Source organism: Myotis nattereri (genome assembly GCF_964212035.1).
Source record: "Myotis nattereri genome assembly, chromosome: 7".
In the NCBI taxonomy this organism is placed as follows: Eukaryota; Metazoa; Chordata; class Mammalia; order Chiroptera; family Vespertilionidae; genus Myotis; species Myotis nattereri.
In genome coordinates, this window is record NC_138082.1 from 29,950,118 (window position 1) to 29,971,238 (window position 21,121).

Sequence of the window (21,121 nt, forward strand, 5' to 3'; positions counted from 1 at the left end):
AGTCTCACATCCCAGCTCACTGTGAGATGTTTTGCTCTCACATTGATGTTTCTCTCTTCTTCTCCCTCTCCCTTCCTCTCTCCGTAAAAATCAATAAAAACTTTTCTCCCTTAAAAATCACTTTCCAAGGATTTTATTGTAGGAGAGGCATTTTGTTATTGGATGAAGGTATTAAAAGCATGAGCTGTCTCTTAGTGGAACGGAAGCATCGCAGGGAATGATGCCTGAACAGAGCACCCAGGGGTGAAGGAGACCTAGGCCAGGGTGAGGGTGCAGGGAGCAGGGTTGAGATAAAGGAGTCACAGAGACAAGCTTAGTCCATGTGATTTGTCCAAAACTCTTTCCCAGTCCATTTTGAGGACAGCAAGGCTAAGGTTCATCAGGTATTTACAGAATGACCATACAGAGTATCAACATGTTGACACATTTCTATCATGGTTGGTAAATAGGAAAACAGCTGCTTCCTGGCTCCTCACTACAAACTCCCAGTCCTTGCCAAGTCTGGGTAACGGGTGGGTAACTACCTTACCAGATATGGCATATTTTGAATATCACTCCCGGGACACTTAAGAATGCTTCAAGAACTGGCTATTATTCTATATTATGTATTTAGACATTTAAAATTACTGAGTTAAACCATTTGCTTCACTTTCTGAGTGTCTGCTATGTGCAAACATCCTGATGAGGTCTACATGCTGGGCCAGACAGAACACAGGAGAGGCCCATGTGCCCTCTCAAGGACTCACTGCATCCCGCAAAAGCCCAGGTGCTTGCATGTGTCATTCTCTTGTTTCCCCACAGTGAAGAGAAACAGGAAGAGGGAACACAAAAAATGATACTGTGAAAGCCCAGACAAGGTCTTCCCTCCCCTGGTGGGGCTCTGGTCCAGCAGATCCACTTAGCAGGAAGCTAGGAAGCAGGTGCCATGAAGTTTTCCCCCCTTGAGGTCTGGAGCTCCAGAGCCACTGCAGTGGAAGCATAAAACCATAAAACCATCAAAGGACTTAACCCACAAGAGAGACCAGTGGGACCGATTTCTCAGGGTCTGGTGATGACTGAGGCTTTCTCTCTCTCTCTCTCTCTCTCTCTCTCTCTCTCTGTTTGTGTGTCAGGGGGAGGGAAGGTGGCTGTGTGGCAGAGTCTATAGGATGGTGGCACCTGACATGACAGTAGAAATGGGCCAGCATGACTCAGTTATGGCTCCCTCCTGTCCTGAACTCTGTTTCCCTAAAGTGCCCAGCTCTCCTTGGATGAGCTCTACAAAATGTACCCAGTTCAGAATGTCATAAATGAAGGTAATAGGTAGAAAGAATGAAAAAAGAGGCAAAGGGGGAAAAATACACCATTGAAGTTCTCTCAATGTTTTTCCTTGCTATTAGCCCTTTGAAAGCTTGTTTTACTCCACCCCCATGCCTCTTAGAGAGCTGGTGCTCCTTGTTGAACAGAGGCCCTTACTCTAGGGACTGGCAAGCATCAGCTTTCAACTTGCCTCATTATGGAGATGAGAAAATTGGCCTTTCCTCTGCTCTTGCTATGAACATGTTTGTTGTTGTTGTTGTTATTGTTGTTTTTTCCGATGCAAAAGCAAAGAGTCTTTATTCGAGCTGAACATGTTTTAATGTTGTTCATTTTAATACATGGAAGTTGAAACAAGTAGAACTCTCTGGGTTCTTGCTCTCCATCTGCTGGTGGGGGTAGGCCAGTAGGGAGATGGGTTCTAATAGAAGCTGGCCATATAGGGACCCCCTCTGACTTCAGGTCACCTACATGCTGAAGGTCAAGGAGGTCCAGAGTTTGCAGCAGCCCTTGCCCCTCCTCTGTACACTGACCTCTCCATGACCATCCCTGGGCCCACTGGTACCCATTCTCACGGACCTGAATATAAAACTAATTCCAGACTCAAGTTCAAACTGTTAAAGAACCACTTTTGGAAGTGTAGGCATTTTGAAGGTTAATTTATCAAAGAATCTGAGGGTTGAAAAAAATGCTGGAGATGATCTAAGCCAGAGGTCATCAAATTGGGCCAAATTCAGCTTGACCCCCATTTTTGGGATATCAAGTTTTGTTGAAATACAACACCCACTTATTTATAAGTGTTTTTGTGCTATAAAGTAGCAACAATGGCAGAATTGAGCAGTTGTGACAGAGAGCATGTGGCCATAAAGCCAAAAATATTTACTATTTACTCCTTTTCATACAGTTTGACGAACTTCAACCAACCAAACCCTGTTCACCTCCCCTACATGTGACCAATTTTGATTTATTTTACAATTTTTATTGTTGAAAGTATTACATATGTTCCCTTTTCCCCCCATTGGCCCCCTCCAGCCTGTCCCCACCCCCAGCCCCAGGCCTTCACCACCTTATTGTCTGTGTCCATGGGTTATGCATATAATGCATACAAAGCATGTGACCAATTTTTGAACAGCAGCTGTGATAGAGAGCTACTTTCTAATGCTCACTTTCTAACTCACTAGTTCTTTGTTTTAAGAAGATTCCTTTTTAAAATACATATATATTTTTGTTGATTTTCAGAGAGGAAGGGAGAGGCAGAAAAAGATAGGAACATAAATGATGAGAATCATATATCTACTGCCTCCTGCACACCTCACACTGGGGATCAAGTCAGCAACCCAGGCATGTGCCCTGACCAGGAATTGAACCATGACCTCCTGGCTCATAGGTCGATGCTCAACCACCGAGCCACACTGGCTGGGCAGAAGGTTCCTTTTTAAGCCACATTAGCTCTCTTGGTTTTCTTTTTGCCGTCACTTTCTTGGAAGACTAACAAGGCAGATAATTTCAAAGAGCTCATCATTTCTAATGGTAGAATTACAAACACTTTTACAGGAAAGAGAGTTGGTGAGAAGGAAAGCAACTTTAGAAGTTTTCAAACCATATGACAGAGCTATTTGCCTTTTTTCTACCCACTTGGAAAGTCCACTCTTGAAAATTTGGGGACTGAATCATACCAGCCTTTGGAAGTGGAAGCATCCACAAACCAACATTCCATTTCCAGCCCTTTGAAGGGGGTCCCATCATGGCTGTGATCCACATATACAGAGAGTGTGAAATAAAAGAGAAATAATTATGCAAGGGGAAAAAAAGTGTCTGAGATTTTGTAATTTCAGGTTTTCACTCACATATTATTCCCTTTACTATTGCTGCATCGCAAATCACCCCCAAACTTAGTGGCTTAAAATAATCATTTAATTTTGCTTGTAATTTAGTGGGCTGGGAACTCGGGAAGGGCTCAGGTGGGTAGTTCTGGTTTGACGCTTCTCATAGGGACAGTCAGATGTCAGCCAGGCTGGACATGCTAGAAGGCACAGTCACATGGCCGACTACTGATATTGCCTGACAGCCGGGCTCTCAGCTGGCACCTCCACTGGCCTCTCCAGTTTGGCAGCCTCAGCTTAATTAGACTACTCACATGGCAGCTTGGATTTCCAAGTTCTAGTGTTCCAGAACATGGTGGAGGTGTTCTCTGTTGATTGCAGAGGTCATAAGCCCACCAGGATTGCGTGGGCATGTAGTCCATCTTTCTTTCTTCTTTTTGTTTTTTTAAAAAAATTTTAATTGAGTTTTAGAGAGAGAGAGGATGGAAGAGGGAGAGATACCAGTAAAGGAGATCAACCTGCAACCCAGGCATGTGCCCTGATCGAGAATCAAACCAGCAAACCAACTGAGCCACACCAGCCAGGACTGTAGTCCACCTTTCAAGGGCAGGAGTGACAAAATCACGTGTAGAAGAGCAAGTGGGATGGAAGTATTGGTGAAGCCATCTTCAGAAAATGCAACCTACCACAGGTATTTTCCTAGAATGCCATTCCATGCTTCTTCAGGAGCCATGCCACATCCAGAATATGACCCATGAGGGAGAAGCTTTATTACTTTTTCTTTTTAAAGAATATTTATTTATTAAATTGTTTGGGGTGACATTGGTCAACATGAACATATAGGTTTCAGGTGTGAGTTTCTATGTTGCAAGATCTGTATATTGCACTGTGTGCCCACTACCCAAAGTCAAATCTTCTCTTGTCACCTTATATTAGGACCCCATTCTCCCTGATCCCTTTCCCTCTAGCAACCACTGCTGTTTGTGTTCATGAGTTTCAGTTTTATATCCCACATAAGAGTGACATCATATGGTTCTTAGCTTTTTCTGACTGACTTATTTCACTTAGCATAATGTTCTCAAGGTCCATTCATGCTGTTGCAACATGGCGCTATTTCATCCTTTCTTATGGCCGAGTAGTATTTCATTGTGTATATGTACCACATCTTCTTTATCCAGTCCTCTATCGCAGGACACTTTGGTTGTTTCCATGTCTTGGCCACCTTGAATAATGCTTCAATGAATACAGGGGTGCATATATCTTTGTGAATACACGATTTAGAGTTTTTTGGGTATATACCCAAGAGAGGGATTGCTGGGTCATATGGTAGCTCTATTCTTAATTTTTTGAGGATTCATTGTTTTCCATAGTGGTTGTACCAGTCTACATTCCCACCATTGTGAATGAGAGTTGAGGGAGGAGCTTTTAAAAAGAGGTTTTCTCCACTTTCTATTCCTTAGCCCTCTCTTCTCAATTGCTTCCCAGCCCTCCATGAATAACAAGGGTACGAATGAACTGTCTGGGGCACCCTGGATTGATTTGGTTTTGGACATTGATGGCCGTGCCATTTGGTTCCATTGTGCTTTGATTCTAAATTCATGGCTATACACAATCATTTTCTCCATTGCGTGATGCTTAACAGCTTTGTTTTTCTGATGTTGTATCTGGGTTGGATGACAATAGAGGTTATCTGGAGGATCTTTTGGAAAATGTCCAGGTGAGATGATTTATTCTTCATCTCTTCCTTCACTAGCCCTCTGCAGGAAATTGTGTTATCTGCGCCAAGAAGGCCATCTGACACTGAGAACTCTGGATAGTTTGGCCCATGTAATCTTTGCATAGTTCCCGGTACAGTGCCATGAGCAGCATGTCTACCTTTCCTCCTCTTTCTCCCTTTCCCTTGGCCTAACAACTACCCTATTGGTTCTTAGAGTTTTTAAGTAGTTGTTTTGGGAAAAATATAACCATCATGTGAAATATATAAACGTAGGAATCATATTTAAATATTCCTAACCAGTACCAGAAGTTGGAGTGTTTAGCAAGCCGTTCAGAAGAGACAGGCAAGAGCCAGTGCGGTAAAAAGTGGATTATTTACTGATAAGTATCCATTCATCATTTGCATATCACTAAGTTGTTTTGCAACTTAATATAAATCAAGTTTATATCAAAATTAAAGGTATAACTTGCCAAAGAGAAATAAAATTAGCAATATTTTAGGAAGGCATTGGGCAACTCTGTGTATATGTGTACGTATAACGTATGTACACCCACCCCATGAACTGTCACATGGCCTATGCGGAGTTTCCAACCCCCAACTATTGGGGACTCACTGTGTGTTCACACGTGAATGTGAACTTGCTATGTCAGCTAGTTCACTATTTGGCTTTCCTCCAGTGGCCCACCTTCCCTGGCAGCCCTGTGTTAGTCGTCACCAGTGCTCAGATGATCCAGGCAGCACGTAGAAGATGTCATCAGGGGCCTGTCAGGTCCACGATCTATCTTTGCCATCCCAAAGTTGGAAAGGCATGTTCTTATGTTACAAATGCAACCAAACGTTATTTGCACTAAAAACACTGCAGGTATTTGTTGAAAGAGCTTTCTGAGCCCCATCCTGAAAGATTCTGGGTTAGTAGGCCTGGCATGGGGACTAGGAATTGTTCAACATCAGCTGCAGACCCACTTTGCCAAGCGCTCTGTTCATTCCAGCTGACCCTCACGAGAGGTTCTGCTTTGTGCTCGGCATTTGAGTACAGGAAGCCTAACTTGGGTTCTGGTTACATTTATGAACCAGGAAGCCTTATTAGATACCAAATCTGCCAGAGCCTGGATTTTGAACTTCCCAGCCTCCAGACTGTGAGAAATACAAGCCACTAGTATTTTGCGATAACAGGACTAAGTCATCCTCCCTCACCCTTTACTCTAAAGTAGCTACCTAGTCCCTCTTTATGACTCCATCCTTTTAATTTTCGACATAGCAGTTATTTGATATATTTCTTACATATTTGTTGGTGTATTTATTATTTATCTTTCCCACTTATCCTTGAAATACTGTGAAAACTTTCCTATGTAAATTACCTTTGGATCCCGAGTGCCTAAAATGTTGTCTGGTACATATTGGCAGTCAGTGAATCTTTGGTGAATGACAATGACGGGCAGAAATAAGTGTTCTAGCAGTAGTTTTAGGGTGTGTCATACAATGCCCTAGGCCCTGTTTTGCTCAGTGGATAGAGCATCAGCCTGCGGACTGAAGGGTCCCAGGTTCAATTCTGATCAAGGGCACATGCCTGGGTTGTGGGCTTGATCCCCAGTAGGGGGAATGCAGGAGGCAGCTGATCAATGATTCCCTCTTATCATTGATGTTTCTATCTCTCTCTCCCTCTCCCTCCCTCTCTGAAATCAATAAAAATATATTAAAAGAACACACAAAAAAACCAAGAGTCTCATACATGTTCCAGCAGTAGTTTTAAAGAGTGTCCTGGAAGCACAGAGGAAAGAGCGTTTTCGGGTTTGATAATCTTGACACTATATCAGGTAATTGCTTCCTGGAGCTGTCATATGGACAGAATTGATGAATGGCTCTTATGTGCTCTGTGACGTGGTCTAAGATAAACAGTCTCCTGACAGAATCTAAATACACACCAGTACTCCTGCCAACAATCATCCATTACTAGTTGCCACCAGAATTCTTTCTCTCTTTTTGAAATGGTCTAAAATCCACCTCAGCTCTCCCTCTGTAAGGCACAGAGCATCCTTCACAACCTCACTGTGTATTCATGGCCCCAACTTCCCTCACCCACTGCCCCTTCCCCACAGCTCAAAGGCAGGTTTCAGATCGTCGCCTCTCAGTAGTTGTGGGGCAGGGATTTTTTAATGCTTTTCAGCCCACAAATACCTGTGCATCACGGGAATGCCCATCTGAGTTCCTAAATCTGGGCTGTCTGGAACTTCTGCAGTCTGCCTACGGAACCCCATCTTCTCCATTTTCTCTTAGCCACATTTTGTCCCTGGGGTATTTACCCTTGCTCTAGTAGACCACAAAGTATAGACACCCTCTTGTTGTTGTCTTTGGCTAGATCCTGCCTGGAGCCCTGAAAAGAGGCCCCTGCTGCTTAAGGTGGGATCTGTAGATGGCAGCATTGGCCTCACCTCGGAGCTTATAAGAACTGGAGACTCAGACCTTCTGCAGCAGAATCTGCATTTGAACTCAATCCCCAGCCAATGAGCATAAAAGTGTGAGAAGCACTGGTGTAAAATACATATTGGCGTTGTCTGACAGGTGCAAAGGTGCTATTGAGACTCCTGTACCTGTGAGTCACAGCCCAGGATCAGATATCTGGTTTACCAAGTACAGCAGGCAGGTGGGTTTTGGCAGCCTGAGGACCATCCTCCAACAAAGAATAGCAGATGCTGGCAGCTGGGAGGAAAGGCATGCAACTAGGATAAATGGAGAGATCAGAGGGAGTGTGGGCAGATTCCACCTGCCATACTTCTCAGAGGAGCAGACTGGATCTAATTTGATCTCTCCTGATTTTATCCATAATTGCTCAATGCTAAACTCCTCTGAGAGGAAGTGAAACACTTAAAACACCCTCTTCACTAGCAGCCAGCTTACCAGCCTTAACACAATTGTGACCAGGTTGCAGGAACAGGGAGAGACGACGTTAGCAAAGCTAATTTCTTTCTCAAAAAGTAAGTAGTCTGTTGCTAAAAATTTTTACTAAGCTGGTGATGTGTGAATGTGCATAGGTACTTAATTGTGTTTTAGAAAATGGTGAATGTAAGTTTTGAGGAAGTAAATGTTCCCTGCTTTTCTTCTTTTGTGGGAATCTCCCCAAATTACAAAAATAAGTTTCAATAATAATGTATTTGATTTTTAAAAAAATTAGATTTATTGAGGTATAATTTATATACTGAAAAAATAACCCTTTGAAGCATATAGTTCTCTGAGTTTTAACAAATGTTTATAGTTGTACAGTCATCACTACAACCAAGACATAGAACAATTCCATCAAAACAAGAAGTTCCCTTCCATCTCTCTGTGCCTTTCTCTTCCCCATGCCTAACTCTTGGCAACCACTGGTCTGATTTCTGTCTCTACAGTTTTGCCTTTCCAGAATATCATGTAAATGAAATTACTCACTTGGCATATTTCATGTCTGGTTTCTTTCACTTGGCATAATACTTTTGAGATTTACCCATATTATGCACAACAGTGGGTATTAATATAATAGCGTAACCATTCATTTTTATTACTAAGTAGTAATCTTGGTATGACTATACCGAGATTTGTTTATCCAGTCACCAAACATTGGGATGATTTCCACTTTTGGGCTATTATGCATATTGCTGCTGTGAATATTTGAATATTTGTGTACAAGTTTTTGTGTGGATATATGTTTTCATTCTCTTGGGCATATATCTTAGAATGAAATTGCTAGGTCATATAGTAACTTTTTAAAAAAGATTTCTCTTTAGTTAAAACCTGCTTATACTTATATTTTACTTCTGAGATATAAAAATAAGCAAGTGCTTCAATTTAAAATGGGAAAAGAGTGTCAGTGGAAATTCAGAAGAGGAAACACACAATAAGCAAATAAATATATGAAAATTAAACACTACAGCACTCTATACATTTTTTTTAAATGGGAATTAAACAGCAATAGGACATAGAAACTTTATTTGTGTTGAAACTTTATCTGTGTTGAGGGTTCTGGGCTGGGAGTTTTTTGGGCATTCTCATGCTCTGTTGGTTGGCATATATTTGAAATAATCTTTGGGAGGGCCTTTGGCAATATGAGTCAAAAACCTTTTAAGTAGTACATAATCTGACTCAGTAATTTTGCATTAGAAATCTATCTTAGGGAAATTAGTATGTTCTCTAATATTTAGGTGACTAGATGCAGAATGGCTTATATAATATCGAAAAACCCAGAAACAATGCAAATGCCCCATAATAGGGCATTTAATGAGTAATTTAATGTCCTTCCTTAGACTACTCTGAAACAATTAATAATTTTGTGAAAGTCTATTCATCTTGAAAAGGAAGGGTGTTTATAATGTATTTTTAAATAGGAAATTATAGCCCTGACTGGCTTGGCTCAGTGGATAGAGCGTCAGCCTGCGGACTAAAGGGTCCCAGGTTCGATTCTGGCCAAGGGCACATGCCTGGGTTGTGGGCTCTATCCCCAGTGGGGGGCATGCAGGAGGCAGCTGATCAATGATTCTCTCTCATCATTGATGTTTCTATCTCTCTCTCCTCCCTTCCTCTCTGAAATCAATAAAGCAATATATTTTAATAAATAAATAGGAAATTATAAATAGTATGTACATTTTTAATTAAAATAACTACATGAGTCATTTAGGATGCATTTAGTTATAAGTAATAAAGCACTCAATTTATACTGACTTCAACAAGCAAATTTTTTGGTTCATATAACTAGAAGCTCCAGAAGTAAGACAGATATTGGTGTTAATTTAATTTAGCAGCTCAGAATGTTCTTTAACTGAATTTCTTTTTATATCTCTTTTTGCCTTCTGCACCATCTGCTTTCACCTGAAAGTGATTTTTCTTGCCATGGCAAGATGGCCACCAATAGCTCCCAGAGCCATTTTGTTCAAACCCAGAGGAGTGTCTCTCCTCCAGCCTTTAGCAGGAATCCTAGGCTTCCCTCTGATTGGATCATCTTGATCATGTGCTTTTCTGAGCAACGAGGGGAATGCTTTGTATTGCTTGGGTTAGGTCTGGGTTAGGTGCTGGTCCTTAAAATAAGCATTGTGTCAAAGTCATATGATTATTGAAATTTTGTTTAGTGAAATCAAGAACTAGGCAGAGCTGGGGATAAGGTTAATCCCTGTTCCACACTGGTGTGGGGTGGAATGGATGTTGAGAGCTCATCCTAAGATTCACCTCACCACAGAAAAAAGCCGGACGGATGTTCAACAAACTGTTAACTGTAGTTACTTTCAGGTGATGAAATTATAAGGAATTTTAAATTTTCTTTGTTATGCTTATCTGTATTTTACATTTTTGACAACAAACATATTACTTTGATAACTTCAAAAAGAAACAAAGGCTATAAATATGAGGAAAAGCTGGTGTGGAACATTTATAATTAGTAGCTTGAGGGAGTAAAAGCAGACATGTTGGTCAACAGGAACTATGAGTTTTCATAATGATACCAACTGTGCTTTGCAGAAGCTTCTAACTTCCTTTCTCTTGCTTCTGTTATGAAACTGTGGCCATTTCCTATAGGAGTAGTCCGAGATCTTTGAAAGTTAGTTTGGCTTAAAACCATTGGTTGCAATGGCTTGAATGTTTCCCTTATGTTAGGGTGGGGAAACCTTTTCGCTTTCTCTAGAGACATTTTTTCCTTGTCACCTTTAAATGCCGTCAAGTGGGTCCCAACCCCAAAAGGGTGCAGAGAACATGCCTCTCTTTGTAGAGGGTCACTGTGTACAGAAGGGGAGGCGCTGGCCCCCTGGATTCTCCCGCTTCCTTCTTGGAGAGAAGACGCTAAGGGCTCTTTCAGGAAGTGGCTGTCATTGAGGTCCGGCAGCTCTCCATGCAGTGAATCACAGTGTGACACTGGCTGCAGGCACCACTGAAGGGGCCCCAGCTCTGAAGACTCAGGGTCCTGGGAGCATGTGAAATGAGGCAAGTCTCTTGATTCACTTCTACTACCTGCTGGGCATTGGGAGTTCTTCCTGGGATTCACAAAGAAACTCCTGCTGCTCTCCCACAAACTTTCTCCTGGGAAAGAGAACTCATTTTTTTTTTTCTTTCATTGGCAGGAAAGATCTCCATTGGGAAAGTAAGGTAAGGATTTTTCATGTCAATCTAGATATCTCATTTCTCACTTTTCTTTCTTTTTTTTAAATTTTATTTTTTTTTAAAAAAATATATTTTATTGATTCTTTACAGAGAAGAAGGGAGAGAGATAGAGAGTTAGAAACATTGATGAAAGAGAAACATCGATCAGCTGCCTCCTGCACATCTCCCACTGGGGATGTGCCTGCAACCCAGGTACATGCCCTTGACCAGAATCGAACCCGGGACCTTTCAGTCCACAGGCTGACGCTCTATCCACTGAGCCAAACCGGTTTCAGCTACCTCACTTTTATTTCTGTGTGAAACTGGTTCTCAGTGTTATAGTTTCAGAAATTTGATTTTATTTGATGCTGCCTTTCTGGAATTATTCTATTGTGATGGTAAGCAATAAACTGGCATCTTAGTTTCATAATGAGAGGTACACTTACCAAAAAGATCAGAATGCTCCACTCGGTCTCGGTAGGAAAATATGTGGGAGAGGAAATGAGGCTAGAAGGTGGACACTGGGTGGTCTAAAGGAGCCAGTCTGTGTGTCTACTGGTAATATCATTCACACCCCACCAGAATGTAACCTTCACTCAAGTACGAACATTTTTGTCTTGTTTGATGTATCCACAGCATGAAGGACAGTTAGAGTCACTCGACACATCCTAATAAATAAAAAATCATGGGCTGTCATAACCGAAACAACCGAATGGATGACTGAACATCAGGCTGTGTGGAGCGACCAGGCCAGTAGAGGGGTTAGTGAGGGATGACCAAATGACTGAACAGCAGGCTGCATGGGGCAACCAGGCTGGCAGGGGGGCCGTCCGGGGCAACCAGGCCAGCAGGGGAGGGGGGGCAGTGAGGGGCAACCAGGCTGGTGGGGAGGGCAGTTAGGGGTGACCAGGCCAGCAGAGGGAGGCAGTTGGGGGAGACCAGGCCAGCAGTGGCGGGGGCAGATGGGGGTGACCAGGCTGGCAGGGGGGGCAGTAGGGAGCAACCAGGCTGTCGGGGGGGGGGGGGCAGGCCGGCAGAGGGGGCAGTTGGGGGCAACCAGGCCAGTGGGGGGGCAGTTAGGGAAGACCAGGCCAGTAGAAGGGGGCAGTTGGGGGCAACCAGGTGGGCAGACGGGGGAAGTTGGGGGTGACCAAACCAATAGGAGGGGCAGTTAGGGGCGATAAGGCTGGCAGGCAGAAGTGGTTAGGGGTGATCAGGCTGGCAGGGGGGAAGTTAGGGGTGATCAGGCAGGCAGGCAGGTGAGCAGTTAGGAGCCAGTGGTCCCGAGAGGTCCTGGATTGGAGAGTGCAGGCTGGGTTTAGGGGACCGCCCTCCACATGCATGAATTTCGTGCACCGGGCCTTTAGTATGTGATGAATAAATGAAAGGAAGGCCAGCTCACTGGATGAATGAATTATTATTTTCTATTGTCACTGTCCTCTGCAAAGTTTTCCCTAACTTTTCTAGGAATATTAGACTCCTTCCTTTGGGTTTCCATGGTACTTTGAATTAAAGCACTTTACTTATAGTATTGAAACTATTTGCTTACATATCTATCTTGTTTAAATGACTGTGAGCTCCACAAATGTAGGGATTCTGCCTTTTTTTCACTTAACTAACTGGAAACACTTCATAGTACTCTGACACATAGTAGATATTCATTGAATAAAATAATAATACTGTGGAAACCTCCTGAATATCTCTCAGCTAATGGGATCTACTGGTTCAGTGGATCAGGATATTCCACTCAACAGGACCTGTTTTTCTTCAATGTTGGTAATGCATTATTAACTTAATACTCATTGCTTCCAAATGAACAAGCATCTTTTATTTTCTTTTTAAATTTTTTTTTCCAGTTGATCAGCATAGCCAGGTTTTCTCTCCAGGTTCTCTAGCCAGGTTCTTTTTTTTAAAAAAAATTAATTAATTTATTTTTTATTGTTTAATTGCTTAAAGTATTACAAAGAGTATTACATATGTTTCCTTTTTTCCCCTGCCTTTGACAATCCCCTGGGCTCCCCTACCCCCCAGTGCCTTATGTCCATTGGTTATGCTTATATGCATGCATACAAGTCCTTCGGTTGATCTCTTACCACCCCCTTCTGCCCCCCAACCCTCCCCGGCCTTCCCGCTGTAGTTTGACAGTTTGTTCCAGGCAGCTCTGCCTCTGTATCTATTTTTGTTCATAAGTTTATAATGGTTTTTATTATCCATAAATGAGTGAGATCATGTGGTATTTTTCCTTCATTGACTGGCTTATTTCACTTAGCATAATGCTCTCCAGTTCCATCCATGCTGTTGCAAATGGTAAGAGTTCCTTCCTTTTTACAGCAGCATAGTATTCCATCATGTAGATGTATCACGGTTTTCTAATCCATTCATCTAATGATGGGCACTTAGGCTATTTCCAGATCTTAGCTATGGTGAATTATGCTGCTATGAACATAGGGGTGCATATATCCTTTCTGATTGGTGTTTCTGGTTTCTTGGGATATATTCCTAGAAGTGGGATCACAGGGTCAAATGGGAGTTCCATTTGTAGCTTTTTGAGGAAACTCCATACTGTCTTCCATAGTGGCTGCACCAGTCTGCATTCCCACCAGCAGTGCATGAGTGTTCCTTTTTCTCCACATCCTCTCCAGCACTTGCCGTTTATTGAGTTGTTGATGATAGACATTCTGACTGGTGTGAGATGGTACCTCATTGTTGTTTTCATTTGTATCTCTCGGATGATTAGTGACTTTGAGCATGTTTTCATATGTCTCTTGGCTTTCTGAATGTCCTCTTTTGAAAGGTGTCTATTTAGGTCCTTTGCCCATTTTTGATTGGATTGTTTATCTTCCTTTTGTTAAGTTGTATGAGTTCCCTATAAATCTTGGAGATTAAACCCTTATCGGTGATAACATTGGCAAATATGTTTTCCCAATGCAGTGGGCTTTCTTGTTGTTTTGTTGATGGTTTCTTTTGCTGTGCAGAAGCTTTTTATTTTGATGTAGTCCCATTTGTTTATTTTCTCTTTAGTTTCCAATGCCCTAGGAGCTGTATCAGTGAAGAAATTGCTTCGGCATATGTCTGAGATTTTGTTGCCTTTGGATTCTTCTAGTATTTTTATGGTTTCCTGTCGTACATTTAAGTCCTTTATCCACCTTGAGTTTATTTTTGTGTATGGTGTAAGTTGGTGGTCTAGTTTCATTTTTTTTGCATGTATCTGTCCAATTTTCCCAACACCATTTATTAAAGAGACTATCTTGACTCCATTGTATGTTCTTGCTTCCTTTGTCAAATATTAATTGAGCATATTGGTTTGGGCCGATTTCTGGGCTCTCTATTCTATTCCATTGATCTACATGTCTGTTCTTGTGCCAGTACCAGGCAGTTTTGAGAACAGTGGCTTTGTAATACAGCTTGATATCTGGTATTGAGATCCCACCTACTTTGTTCTTTCTCAGGATCTCTGCAGCTATTCGGGATCTTTTTTTATTCCAGATGAATTTTTGGAGAGTTCGTTCTAGGTCTGTGAAATATGCTGTTGGTATTTTAATGGGAAGTGCATTGAATTTATAGATTGTTTTGGTTAGTATGGACATCTTAATTATGTTGATTCTACCAATCCAAGAACATGGTATGTTCTTCCATCTGTTTATGTCTTCCTCTCTCTCTTTTTTCAAGGTCCTGTAGTTTTCTGAGTAGAGGTCTTTCACCTCTTTAGTTAAGTTTATTCCTAGGTAGCTTAATTTTTTTGGTGCGATGGTAAATGGGATTTTTTTTTAGTCTCTCTTTCTGTAAGTTCACTATTGGTGTATAGAAATGCCATAGATTCCTTGGCATTAATTTTGTATCCTGCTACGTTGCCAAATTCATTTATTAAGTCTAATAGTTTTTTGATGCAAAGTCTTTAGGGATTTTTATGTATAATATCATGTCATCTGCAAATAAGGACAGTTTTACTTCTTCTTTTCCAATTTGGATGCCTTTTATTTCTTCTTCTTGTCTAATTGCAATGGCTAATACTTCCAGTACTATGCTGAACAGGAGTGGTGAGAGTGGACATCCCTGTCTTGTTCCTGTTTTTAGGGGAAATGGTGTTAGTTTTTGTCCATTGAGTATGATGTTGGCTGTGGGTTTGTCATATATGGCTTTTATTATGCTGAGGTATGATCCTTTTATTCCCACCTTGCTGAAAGTTTTTATCAAAAATGGGTGTTGAATTTTGTCAAACGCTTTTTCTGCATCAATTGATATGACTATGTGGTTTTTTTCTTTCAATTTGTTTATGTGATATATCATGTTTATTGATTTGCGGATATTGTACCATCCTTGCATCCCTGGGATAAATCCTACTTGGTCATGGTGTATGATCTTTCTGATGTACTGCTGGATCTGATTTGCTAAGATTTTGTTGAGGATTTTGGCATCTATGTTCATGAGGGATATTGGCCTGTAATTCTCTTTCATTGTGTTGTCTTTACCTGGTTTTGGTATTAGGGTGATGCTGGCTTCATAGACTGAGCTTGGCAGTGTTCCTTCCTCTTGAATTTTTTGGAATAGTCTGAGGAGGATAGGTTTTAGTTCTTCCTTGAATGTTTGGTAAAACTCCCCTGTGAAGCCGTCTGGTCCTGGGTTTTGTTTGCTGGAAGCTTTTTGATGACTGCTTCAATTTCTTCCATAGTTGTTGGCCTGTTGAGATTTTTAGATTCTTCCTGATTGAGTTTTTGAATGTTGTATTTTTCTAGGACTATGTCCATTTCCTCCAGGTTGTCTAGTTTTTTAGAGTAGAGTTGTCCATAGTATTTTTTAACAATCATTTGTATTTCTGTGGGGTCTGTTGTTATTTCGCCTCTGTCGTTTCTGATTTTGTTTATTTGGGTCCTCTCTTTGCTTCTTGGTGAGCCTGGCTAGAGGTTCATCAATCTTGTTTATCCTTTCAAAGAACCAGCTCTTGGTTTCATTGATTTTATGTATTTTTTTTTTTGGTCTCTATGTCATTTATTTCTGCTCTAATCTTTATTATCTCCTTCCTTCTGCTCACTCTGGGCTTTTCTTGTTGCTCTCTTTCTAATTCTTTGAGATGTAGAGTTAGATGATTTACTACCATTTCTTCTTGTTTGTTGAGATAGGCCTGTAGAGCTATAAACTTCCCTCTCAGGACTGCTTTCATTGTGTCCCATAGGTTTTGGATTGTTGTGTTTTCATTGTCATTAGTTTCCAGAATGTTTTTAATTTCTTCTTTGATCTCATTGGTAACCCAATCAATATTTAATAACATGCTATTCAGCTTCCAAGTGTTTGAGTATTTTGGGTTGTCTTTATTGTAGTTTATTTCTAATATTATGCCATTGTGGTCTGAGAAGATACTTGGTATGATTTCAATCTTCTTGAATTTGGGGAGACTTTGTTTGTGACCCAATATATGGTCTATTTTTGAATATGTCCCATGAGCACTTGAGAAGAACCTATATTTCATGGCTTTGGGGTGAAATGTTCTGAAGATGTCAATTAGGTCCATCTGATCTAGTGAGTCATTTAGGATTGCTGTTTCTTTGCCAATTTTTTGTCTAGAGTATTTATCCAGTGATGTCAGCGGTGTATTAAAGTCCCCTACTATGACTGTATTGTTGTTGATCTCTCCCTTGATATCTTCCAGGAGTTTTTTTATGTATTTGGGTGCTCCTGCATTGGGTGCATATATGTTTATCAGGGTTATATCCTCTTGTTGTATTGATCCCTTTAGTATTATGAAGTGGCCTCCCTTATCTCTTGTTATGGACTTCACTTTGAGGTCTATTTTGTCTGATATAAGTATTGCTACCCCAGCTTTTTTTTCATTTCCGTTTGCCTGAAAGATATTTTTCCATCCCTTCACATTCAGTCTGTGTGAGTCCCTTCTTCTGAGGTGGGTCTCTTATAGACAGCAAATGTATGGGTCATGTTTTTTTTATCCATTCAGCCACTAAGTGTCTTTTGAATGGAGCATTTAGTCCATTTATGTTTAAAGTTATTATTGAAAGGTACTTGTTTGTAGCCATTTCTATTTTTTGTGGCTGTTTTCTTTCTGAGCTTTTTATTTCTTCTTTTTTAACACCAGTCCCTTTAGCATTTCTTGCATTGTTGGCTTGTTGGTGATAAACTCCGTTAGCCTTTTTTTTGTCTGTGAAGCTTCTTATTTCCCCTTCAAGTTTGAATGATAGCCTTGCTGGATAGAGTATTCTTGGATTCAGTCCTTTGCTTTGCATCACTTTGTAAATTTCCATCTATTCTTTTCTGGCCTGATGTGTTTCTGTTGAGAAATCATTTGATAATCTAATGGGAGATCCTTTGTATGTAACTTTCTGTCTCTCTCTTGCAGCCTTTAAGATTCTCTCTTTGTCCTGTACATTTGCCATGGTAATTATGATGTGTCTTGGTGTGGGTCTTTTCGGGTTCACCTTGTTTGGGACTCTCTGTGCTTGTGTGACTTTTTTCTTCCCCACCTCAAGGAAGTTTTTGATATTATTTCTTCAAATAGGTTTTCTAAGTTTTGTTCCTCTTTCTGTTGTTCTGGCACCCCTATTATTCGTATGTTGTTTCGTTTCATGTTGTCCCATAGCTCCCTTAGACTCTCCTCTTGTCTTTTAATTTTTTTCTCCAATTGCAGTTCGGTTTGGGTGTGTTTTGCTTCCCTGTCTTCTAATTCGCTAATTCGGTCCTCCGCTTCTCCTAGTCTACTGTTGAAACTTTCAATGGTGTTTTTTATTGCAGCTATATCACTCTTCATTTATTCTTTGTTCTTATATAATTTATTGAATTTTTCACCTGTTTCTTCTTGCTGCTTGCATAAGTTGTTGATTTTTCCTCCATCTGGTTTATGCATTCTAGGACCCTTAATCTGAATTTTTTTTTCTGTCATGCTGCATGCCTCGGTTTCACTTAGCTGCTTTTCTGGCGGGTCTTCCTTTTCTTTCCTTTGGGGGTTTCTTTGTCTACCCATGTTTGATCTCTTGAGTCATTCAGGGGCTGCTACTTGGGTGGCAGTGGCTCCTCGGGCTGTGGTTGCTCCTTTGGCGGTTATTGTAGGAGCTGCTCCTCAGTTGGCAGGAGCTCCTGTGGTGGGTGCTGTTCACCGCTGTGGTGGCTCCTCTGGCTGGTGGGAGGAGGCTTCACACACAGCTGCTGTTCCTCAGACAGAGGATGTGCTGATCACGAGGCTGCTGTTCCTTGGATGGGGTGGGCTACACACGCAGCTGCTTCTCCTTGAACTGGAGCAGACTGCTCACATGGCTGCTGATCCTTGAATGGGGGCTGGCTGCACACTTCTGTTGTTCCTCTGATGTGGTGGGCTGCTTGCGGGGCTACTGCTCCTAGGGCCGGCTGCTGCTTGTTGGACAGGTGCAGGCTGTTGTGGCTCTGCTCCTCGGACCGGTGCGTGCTGCGTAGAGCTGCCACTCCTTGGATGTGGGCAGTCTGCTCGTGTGGTTGCTGTTCCTCGGACTGGGGTGGGCTGCTGCTGCTCTTCGAATGGGGCCAGGCCTCTCGCAGAACTGCTGCTCCTCGGATGGGGGCGGGCTGCTCACACAGCTGCTGTTCCTCGGATTGGGCAGGCTGCTCGTGCGGCTGCTGCTGCTTGCGCGAGGGCAAGATGCTTGTGCAGCTGCTGCTCCTCGGACCAGTGAAGCTCTAGCCAGGTTCTCTTGCCAGGTTCTGGCCAGGTTCTCTAGCCAGGTTCTCGCCAGGTTTTCCAGCCAGGTTCTAGCCAGGTTCTCCAGCTAGGTTCTCGCATCTTTTATTTTCAACTGTCATTTCAATATCTCTCTGTTGAACTTACAAATACACTGAAAGGTTTCCATGGATTACTTTTCCAGGATCAAATTAGTCACCTCCTGATGTTATACAATGAAGCACCGTACTTAATCTCATCAGCAAACCATCTCCACATCTAAGGGTAGTATGCATTATTTCCAGGAGGGCCACCTTGACATAGCCTGGATTATGTGATTTCCTACAGCTCTGGTCACAAAAACTGAAGTCTCCATCCTGGTCCCCACTCACTCTGGCTCATCTCTGTTATCACCTGTGGTTCTCTGTCTGGAAGTTGCACTTCATTCAATAGGTGCATTTGCCTTCTGAGCAGGTGTTATTTTTCTGGGGGCCACGAAATGTATGGCACCAGCCTGACAACTCTGAAAAAGCAAATGGTTTCATATGGACCCCCATCCTGGATCATCCAGAAATAATATTTGATGTTTTAAGACTAGGAATTTAGGAAGTCAAGACATAGACTAAGTGGCAAACACACATTTAAGATCAGGACTGACTGAGAGTCTGAAACAAGGTAAATCTTCAAGTTATGTAAAATTGGTGATAACCAGGGACTAGTGATGTGAGCCTCTTTCTTTGGCAGAGTTTGCTGTAGCCAAGAATTCTAAATTCTCTACTCTTTTGTGTGGCCTGACCCAGTGGATGTGAGTGGCCAAGCAGATGGTGAAAAGGAATTCTATTGGAAGGTTCTTTGTGTGCTGGCGCAAGTCTCACTAGTTCAGAGTGATACTGCCATGCATTTGTTGGGCACACACCACTGGGCTTTATATGTTTCCACCTGATTAAGGTCCACCCTCACCTCCCAGGAGGCCTTGCACCCTGCACTTGTGTTGTTGTCGGATTCATCCAGTTGTGTCCTACACCGAGAATCCCTGTGATGACTTCTCATTTGTTCTTTAATGGGGTAGTTTCTCTATACATCTGCATCCTGGTGGCGTTGAAAACCTCTTAGTCATTTGGGTAAATCCCAACATTGGCCAGTAGCTTGATCTAGCTAACTGACCCCTTCAAACATGTGTTTGCTTAAATTAGAAAAGTCCTTGTCTGTTTTCCTTTTTTAGGTGTTATCTTCAAGTTTCCATGAATAGATTTGCCCTCATTTCCTACCCACAGTACCAGCCTTTGTTATTTATTTATTTACTTACTTATTTACTTACTTACTTATTTGCAGTGTGGTTTTCTAGAGGACGTATTTACCCTCTTCTGTGATTCTCAAGCAGCCTTACTAAACTTTTTGGTGTCCTTGCTTCTTCCAGGAAGCTTCTGCTAACTCCATGTCTGTACTGCCTGGGACTTATCTCAACCTTGCCACTCTGGTTTTCCATGCAAGAAAAGGAACACTTTCCCCAGATCCTCTTCTTGGAAAAAGGACGCACCTTTCTCTAACCAAAGATTTGTGGTTTGTATACATTTTCACCAATTCACAATATATAAAATTGATCTATGTTTTTTGGATCTCTTTCATAAACTATACCCTTGTTCACTCCTCTCCCACTTATAAATCAATAAAGTAAACTTTTTGAGAACACAGGCCATATATCATTCATCTTTGTTAGGCCCAGCATTTAGCACAGAACCTGACATATGTGAGTAGGTGCACAATATGCTTATTAAATGAATGAATGAGTGAAGGAATGTATAAATGAAGCAATAAGGATATGGGCATGAATTTTAAAATCCTGATTAAAGAGTTTTGGATCACTCAAAAGTGGTTTAATGATAATTTAGCTAGGGTTTTCAAAGTTAATAATTTTCTTGTCACCAATACTTAGAAAGTGAGGTCTTTTGAAAAAATACAAAAATAGAGTTACAAATAATGTTTGCAAAAATAGCATTAGTGACAATAATATATTTTCTATTGGGGAATAAGTCCATTAATTGAGAAGATAAATATAATGGTCATATTTACTGATAATCACAAGGATGAATATTGAAGCAGCCATTTTCCCTATAAATATGATTCAAAATTCTATACCCATTCTATAAAACAAATATAAATGATACAGAAATTAACTAAGAACTTTAATAACTTGGCATAGTAGACTTTGCTAAGAAAAAATACAATTCCATCCAAATGGGAATAGAGAATTTGATGTGATAGATGGGCTTATATCTCTGCCAAAGGACCTTTATACATAGGTTCTGACAATAGAGAGAAAACATATATATAATTAAGTAAAAGTTCAAGTTAATAACCTACAAACCATGACCTCCTGGTTTGTAGGTTGATGCTCAACCACTGAGCCACAGCTGGGCTATACAGGGGTATTTAACCAAGCAATGGATAGTGTATGTAGATTTCAAAACTAAAGGAGTTCTTTTTCATTAGTGAAACAAATCATAGCATATAAAAAAGGTTAGTAAGAATAGCTGTCATTAAATTGTACCTTAATTTGGG

The 21,121-nt window shown here is 41.3% G+C and overlaps 1 long non-coding RNA gene across 2 annotated transcripts; it reads left to right on the forward strand.

Annotated features, from left to right (window-relative positions):
• Window positions 1–7,721: 7,721 nt before the first annotated feature.
• Window positions 7,722–20,211, forward strand: LOC308522694. 2 transcript variants are annotated; one of them, XR_013996252.1, is made up of 3 exons: window positions 7,722–7,808; window positions 10,911–10,935; window positions 11,566–11,604. It is a non-coding gene; the product is annotated as an uncharacterized lncRNA (long non-coding RNA). The 2 variants fall into 2 exon arrangements; XR_013996253.1 differs by lacking the exon at window positions 11,566–11,604 and adding an exon at window positions 19,980–20,211 and having other exon boundaries at window positions 7,739–7,808.
• The last annotated feature ends 910 nt before the right edge of the window (window positions 20,212–21,121 follow it).